Source organism: Myotis brandtii, unplaced genomic scaffold (assembly GCF_000412655.1).
Source record: "Myotis brandtii unplaced genomic scaffold, ASM41265v1 scaffold176, whole genome shotgun sequence".
NCBI classification, from domain to species: Eukaryota; Metazoa; Chordata; class Mammalia; order Chiroptera; family Vespertilionidae; genus Myotis; species Myotis brandtii.
The window spans coordinates 3439752-3447810 of NW_005356519.1; positions in this window are offsets into that span (position 1 = coordinate 3439752).

Genomic DNA, 8059 nt, shown 5'->3' on the forward strand with positions numbered 1-8059 from the left:
GGGATATCTGGGCTGCAGACCCCCCCCCCCCCCATGAGGAGCTTGGGGTCCCAGTCCTACACCAGACCCCCAGCCCAGGATTCCAGAGCTGGGAAGAGAAGTCCCCATAACATTGGACTGTTAAAAACCAGTGGGGATTATGGCTGTGACACAGAGGCTGCTGGAGACCCAGGTGTTCCTCTTAAAGGGCTGGCACACAAATTTACTCAGACTTGATCTCCAGTGCCAGGCAGCTTTGGGGGATCCAGACACATACAGGAAGGAACTGGATTGTCTGGCATCTTGACAGGAACTTGGGGTGGCTTTCTCCCAGATGCAGGGTCCTCACAGGGGTCACTGTTCCTATGCTGGGACCTCCCCTATAGCAGAGCTGACTAGAAGCCATATCTGTGTTTTCATCAGCTTGGCTCACACTGTTTGCTCTGCCCTGGTGATTCCCTGAGACCCTGTCCCATCCAATTTGCAGCCCTACCCAAGCTGTTTGAAGCTGCTTTTCCATATGAATGGCCTGTTCTGGCTCAGGCTTCAGACTTTGCTCAAATCTTTCAAACAGACAGCAGCTGGCCTCAGCATGCCCCAAACATATCAATAAAAGGCCCAAGACCTGGCACTAGTACCATCCTGCCTTGCTTCACAGCTGGGCCTTCCCTGGGCACTTCACAAGGCCAATAGAAGTAGCAGCCGTCTGCAGACCTCTCTGTAGCTCCTGTTAGGTGGCCCCAGGCAGTGGCTGACTTTGCACCTCCTGGGAGGCCCCGGAGTCAGTGCACCCAGTGCACAGCTTCAGACCAGACCAGATTACAACTCTACACATCCACAAGTGACACACTCAAGGGGAAGACTCTGAGCACCAAAGCCCCACTGAAGCAAGTCCTGCTCCACAGGGGTGTCTCCTGCACAGCAGCTCTTACATTGTAATCACAGCCAATTGGCCTGGAGGTCAATTCCTCCCAGTGACACCAACAGCAATCAAAGCTCAACTACAAGACTGTGCATGTAGGTGCACTCATGTAACTGGGGATGCTGAGCCACTGGGCCCTACAGGACACCTATTACACAAGGCCACTCTACCAATTCCAGGAGACAGAGCAGCTCTGCCTAACACATAGAAACAAACACAGGGAAGCAGCTAAAATGTGGCCACAAAGAAACAGGTCACAAATGAAAAAAATGGAAGAAAACTACTGGACACAGACTTCAAAACCATGGTCATAAGGTTATTCAGGGATCTTAATGAGAGCTTCAAGGGACTCCAAGAGTGCTTTAAGGGACTTAGTGAGAATGTCAAAGACATGAAAAAGGATCAGTCAGAAATTAAGCACACAGTAACTGAAGTAAAGAATAACTTACAGGGATTCAATAGTAGAGCATATTAGTCCAAGAATCAAATCAATGATTTGGATGAGGAAGCAAAAAACACCCAATCAGAAGAGCAAACAGAAAAAAGAATCCAAAAATATGAAGATAGTATAAGGAGCCTCTGGGACAACTTTAAGTGTAACAACATTCACATTATGGCGGTGCCAGAAGGAGAAGAAAGAGAGCAAGATACTGAAAACCTATTTGAAGAAATAATGACAGAAAACTCCCCCTACCTGGTGAAAGAAATAGACTTACAAATTCAGGAAGTGCAAAGAGTCCAAAACAAGAGGACCCAAAGAGGCCCACACCAAGACACATCATAATTAAAATGCCACGGTTAAAGACAGCAAAAGAAAAGCAGTTAGTTACTTATAAGAGAGTGCCCATAGGACTGTATGGTGCTGATTTCTCAAAGAAACTTTCCAGGCCAGAAGGGAGTGGCAAGAAATATTCAAAGTGGTGAATAGCAAGGACCTACAACCAAAGGCCTACAACTTAGCTTCCCAGCAAAGCTATCATTTAGAATTGAAGGTCAGATAAAGAACTTCACAGATAAGGAAAAGCTAAAGGAGTTCATCACCACCAAACAGTACTACACGACATGTTGAAGGGTATTCTTTATGAAGAGGAGGAGGGGAAGGAGGAGGAAGAAAAAAACTGAACATTAAAATGGCAATAAATACATGTCTATCAATTGAATCTATAAATCAAAATAAATGAGCAAGAAATCTAATGATGAACTGGTGAATAAAATAGAATCAGAGGCATGGAAACATGGAACAGACTGACAAATCTCTGAGGGAAGGGGGAAGGGGAAGGGAAGAGATTAGCCAAAGATCTTACATGCATATATGCATTACCTATGGACACAGACAATAGGGTGGTGAAGGACTGGGGCAGGAACCAGGTGGAGGGGAACAATGGGGACACCTGTAATACCCTCAACAATAAATATTTTAAAATAAATAAATAAATAATTTGTGGCTCAAAGAAGAAATTAAAAAAAGAAGAAGCTTTGAATTTTTCTCATTTTGGTGTCCCATCCAGGCCTCTGAGCTATTATGGCTGATGCCACTGTCAATAGTTAATAGTAGCTAGCAGTTAATCCTATATAATAAAAGCCTAATATGCTAAGTGTCCGGTCATCCGGTCAGCCATTCAACCAATCAAAGCGTAATATGCTAATGATATGTTAAGGCCCTCAACTGCTCACTATGATGCGCACTGACCACCAGGGAGCAGATACTCTGACCAGGTTAGCTTGCTGATGGGGTCCGGCTGATTGGGACTGAGTTAGATGGGCCAGACACGCCCTGGAGCACTCCTGCAGTCCCTCCACAGCTGGCCAACCTCCAGCCTCCCTCCCTGCCCCAATCATGTGACACTGTGGTCCCTCAGCCTGGCCTGTGCCCTCTCACAATCCAGGACCCGTTGGGGGATGTTGGAGAGCCAGTTTCGGCCCGACAGCAGAACGGCCACAATAAGAAGGTAGAAGCTTTGGGGCACATCAACTTCTTGGTACTAAGCATACCACTTAAACCCGTATACAATATTCTCAGTAAATGGATCTGCACATCAAAATAAGATAAGAATCAGAATTACATCAAAGTGTAGGCTGTAAAAAGCACCAAGGCAAAAGGGAAAATATATATAGGCTCTGGGTGACTTCACCCTTACATTATGAATTTAGCCTATTTTTGAAGGTGTTACCCATTGTTTAGAAGGCAAAGTTAATGAGAAAGGCTATCTGCAGATTCCTACCACTTAAACTGGGAGAATACAACCTACCCCAAGTCTATTTGTGTATCCTACTTTTACACCTACCCAACAGCAGGCACTTTAGAGAGGTACTAATTCAACTTCTAACCCAGTATAACAAATATTTTCAGCTGTGGGACCTATTGTCTCTGTCACAACTACTCAACTCTGTTAGTGTAGTGCAAAGGAAAGCATGGACAATACGTGAACAAATGAGTGTGAAGTAATAAAGATCTTTGTCCCTCAGCCAGGAATCTCTCATGTTTTCTTTCCAGCATCTATAAATTTGTAGCAGCCCAACTTACTAGCTTACAGATAGGATAAAATTTCAGGCACAGTTTATAATGATTCTCCTAGCCTGTATATTAGTTCACTAATGCTTTCTTTATTGTTGTCAAATCTGTTATTAAACCTATCTAATGAGATTTCAATTTCTGTTATTGTATTTTTAAATTTTTTTCTTTATTGCTGGAAGTATTAGAGATTTCTCCTATTTTCCCCCATTGCCTCCCTCCACCCAGTTCCCACCACCCCCAGTCCTCTATTGTCTCTGTCCATGGGTTAGTTTTTTAGCTCTAGAAGATCCATTTGATTCTTTGTATAACTTCCAGTTCTCTATTCAGATTCCCCATCTAATTATCAATAAAAAAATTAACTCATACTTATTTTAAATCCCCTGATTAATTCTAATATCAGTATTGCCTCTGGCTGTATTTATATTGTTTGATTTTTTTCTTGCTTTTTGGTGGTTTTATCTCCAAGTTACCTCATACTTTATTTAATGTCAGAATACAGAAAAAAAATTGGAGAGATAATTTATCTTCCTTTAGAAATGATTTACATTTTCTCCTATGAGGCAATTAGGCAGGAGTATCTGATCCAATCCAATCCAATCCAGGGATTGAGGTGATTTAAGGCATGGTTTTGGTCTTTGCAAGGGTTAATCTATTTTTTGTTATGAAAATCTTGTTATAGCTTTTCAGGAGTCCCAACTGAAATCCTTGGGTGTTTACCAAGAGCAATACTTTTAGGAAGACTCTGAACTCCATTTTTTGTCTCCCTTAACCTACAAATGTACTGTAATCTGTGCTCAGCTTTTCAGCCTCTAAGTCAGAAGCAGATGAATAAAATCCAAATAGGAAGGGACACTACACTGTTCATGGCTAGGACTCAGAACTGAAAATTCTTGTCCAAGATGGCAAGATGGACACACCAAATCTGTAACACTATTTCAGAGGGAACTATTAACTCTGAAATAATGCCAGAAACTAGCTGAGTGACTCCTTCACATTGGGTGAACAAGAAAAAAACCACACATTAAAATGGGTAGAAAATGCTGAGACACACTCTTGCCATAAACCCCATTTCCAGTACAATAACGTACAATCTGGAAGGTACTTATGACTCCGGCTTCTCCCTGAGGAGTAAGGGCTTAAATCCAACACCAATTTTTAAAACTCCTGCCTGAAGGACAGGCCCCCAACACTCTAGTTCTAAAAGCTAGTGGATCTAGGTCCACGAGACCCACAAGACCATAGCAAATAAATAACAGTACCTAATGGGCTCATAAGGACCAACATGGTTTTCCCCCCAGGGCTCAGTATAGAAGCAGCAAATAGAAATGTCTCTCTCTGACTTTCCCTGAAAGAGGCCTATTTTCATATATTCAAAGCTTTAAGTATATGGGTCAGGATTCTAATTGAACACAGTTCTAGGAGCCTATTGTGATCCTTTCCTGAGACTGGGAGGTCAGTGGTGCCATCTCCATGTTCTCTCTCTCTGCCCCACTCCAGGTGGCAAGTGTCTCTATAAATGGAGGTTGGACACATCTCTGGCACTCTGGCTTTTGTGGCTGCTGCCCAGAGGACACATACCTTGAAAGTATGGCTCTAGTGGGCCAGAAGGGCTTATGTTCTTGATTTCAAAAGATTTGCAGCAAACAAAGGAACAGTTCTTAGCCAGATATCTTTCCAAGGCTCAACAAAGAGGCAGCAGACAAAAACACTGAACTAGGATTCTTTCCCTGAAAGAGGCCTATTTGCATAATCTTAAAAGTTGCAGCCTGAAGGTCAGACTTCAAATTTAGCACACTTTTAGGCTGACTGCTATTCTACCCAGAGACCAAGAAGGTCTGCTTATCATCTCCACATTCTTCCTGTGACCAGATCCAGGCCATCAGTATTTCCATGGAAGGATATTAGGCACATGATTGGGGCCCTGGTTTTTATGGCTATAGCTCAGGGACACAGCCTTTATAACCTGGCTCTGGTGGCCAGCAGGGTTTGAATTCAAAGATCCCACAAGACTTCAGTAAACAAAGAAACAGTTCTTAATTAGCTATCTCCTCAGAGCTCAGTGCACAGGGAGAAGACAGAAATGTCCACTTCCTAGCCTTTTCCTAAAAAGTCTATTTGCATACTTTAGAGCAGCTACCAGAGGCTCTAGTTTCCAATGAGACTGCATTTAGATGCTGACTAAAGTCCTTCTCTTTGGTACACTGACAGGTCTTTCCCCAGAATCAACTCCTGGGAGCTACTAAAAGTAAAACAGGCTGCTTGGACAATCACAGAAGTTTGAGAGAAAAACCAAGAGCGGGGGCTGGACTGAATAAGATTATTCTCCTACAGGAAACCACTCTGTCAAGAAAAGTTTGAGAGAAAAACCAAGAGCTGGGGCTGGACTGAATGATAAGATTATTCTCCTACAGGAAACCACTCTGTCAAGACTGGGAGATGTAGGTATTAAATCTGATGCATAGATTTCAATGCAGAGTCAAGGAAAATGAAGAAATATAGGGATATGGTCCAGATATGAAACCAACATAACACTCCAGAAACAGACCTTGATGAAATGGAGATAAATGGTTTACCAGAGAAGGAGTTCAAAATAATAGTCACAAAAAACTAATAATGGTCATAAAGATGCTCACTGAGGTCTGAAAAACAATGTGTGAATAAAGTGATAATTTAAACAAATAGATAGAAAATATTTAAAAATACCTAACAGAAACCACAGAGCTGAAGAAAGCAATAACTGACCTGAGAACTTCAATAGAGCAGTTCAGCAGCAGACTAGATAGATCAAGTGGAAGAAAAGATCAGCAAACTTGTAGTGAGGGCAGTGAAATTCATCCAATTATCTAACTGCTAACTGATATCCTCCACTATGGGACACTGACAGGCCTTGGCACAGCCTCGACTATTGGAAGCCGTTAAAAATAAATAGGCTGCAAAATGGGGAGACAGAGCAACATTCCAAGTGAAATGAAAGACCAGGAGAAACTCCAGAAAAAGAGCTCAATGAAATGGAGGCAAGCATTTTACCAGATAGAGAGTTCAAAAGAATGGTTATAAGATGCTCAGGGAACTTAGTGAGAACTACAAGGAACTTAGTGATAACTATAGTAGTGAAAGGGGTTTTAAGGGTACAATAGGCAGGTTTAGGAAGTTTTAGGAATTAGGGGGTCCATAGGGGAGGGCTTGGAGCTGCCCAAAGGCATACATTCACAGAGAAGAAGAAGAGGTGACACAGGATAAGGTGAGAGGAAGACATCCATTCACATAAGATAGGAAAAAACAACAGGCTATGGGGAAAAAGAGGAAACAAACTTTCACAGAGGATAGAGAACTGCTGAAAAATGGGAGAAAAAAGGAATAGATTTTCACAGGAGATAGAGAATCCTATCACTGAAGGGGGAGAGAGTTTGGGGGGATTTGAGCTTTGAAACTGATATAGTGACCAATTAGAAGGCAGTATGAAGAAACAAAGAACTGCAGTCTTTATAAACCTTAGCAAAAAAGAGCTTAGTGGGTCCCCCCTTTGGGACCTCCACCCTACATGGGATTCTGTGCTTGCTTCCAATAAATTTCTACCCTTTTCATCTACCACCTTTTTCCGTGGCTTCATTCTTTGAATCCACCTGGACAAGAACCCAGGAAAGAAACCACCCTTGTATTCTGCTCAGAAAAACCACCGACACAGTAGCATGAAAAAGTACATAGAAACCATAAAAAAGAACCAGTCAGAAATAAAGAATACAATATCTGAAATGAAGAATGCACTAGAATGAATAAATAGTAGATTAGATGAAGCAGAGGGTCAAATCAGGGATTTGGAAGTCAAGGTAGCAGAACACACCCAATTAATGCAGCAAAAAGAAAAAAAATAATTTAAAAAAATGTGGTAGTTTATGGGATCTTTAAAATGTAAAGTATATCAACATCTGCATCATATGGGTTCCAAAGGGAGAAGAGAGTGAGCGAGAGATAAGGAACCTATTTGAAGAAATAATGACTGAAAACTTCCCTAACCTGATGAAGGAAAACAACACAGGGAGTCCCAAACAAGATGATCCTAAAGAGGCCCATACTAACACACATCATAATTAAAATGACAAAGGCTAAAAAAAAAAAAAGAGAGAATTCTAAAAGCAGCAAGAGAAAGACAGTTTGTTACCTAAATGGAAGCTTCCATAAGACTGTCAGCTGATTTTTCAACAGAAATATTTCAGGCCAGTAGAGATTGGTATGAAATATTCAAAGTGATGAAAAGCAAGGGCCTACAACCAAGACTACTTTACCAAGCAAGGGTATATTTAGAATGGAAGAGAAATAAAGAGCTTCCCAGATTTAAAAAAAAGCTAAATAAGTTCGATATCACCAAACCAGTATTACAAGACATGCTAAAGGGTCTTCTTAAAAAAGGAGGAGAAGGAGGAGAGGCACATAATTAAAAGAATAATATGACAATAAATATGTACCTATCAATAATCACTTTAGCCCAGCTGGTTTGACTCAGTAGTTGAGCATTGACCTACGAACCAGGAGGTCATGGTTCAATTCCCGGTCAGGAGTGTGCAGGAGGCAGCTGATCAATGATTCTCATCATTGATGTTTCTATTTCTATCTCCCTCTCCCTTCCTCTCTGAAATAAAAAAAAA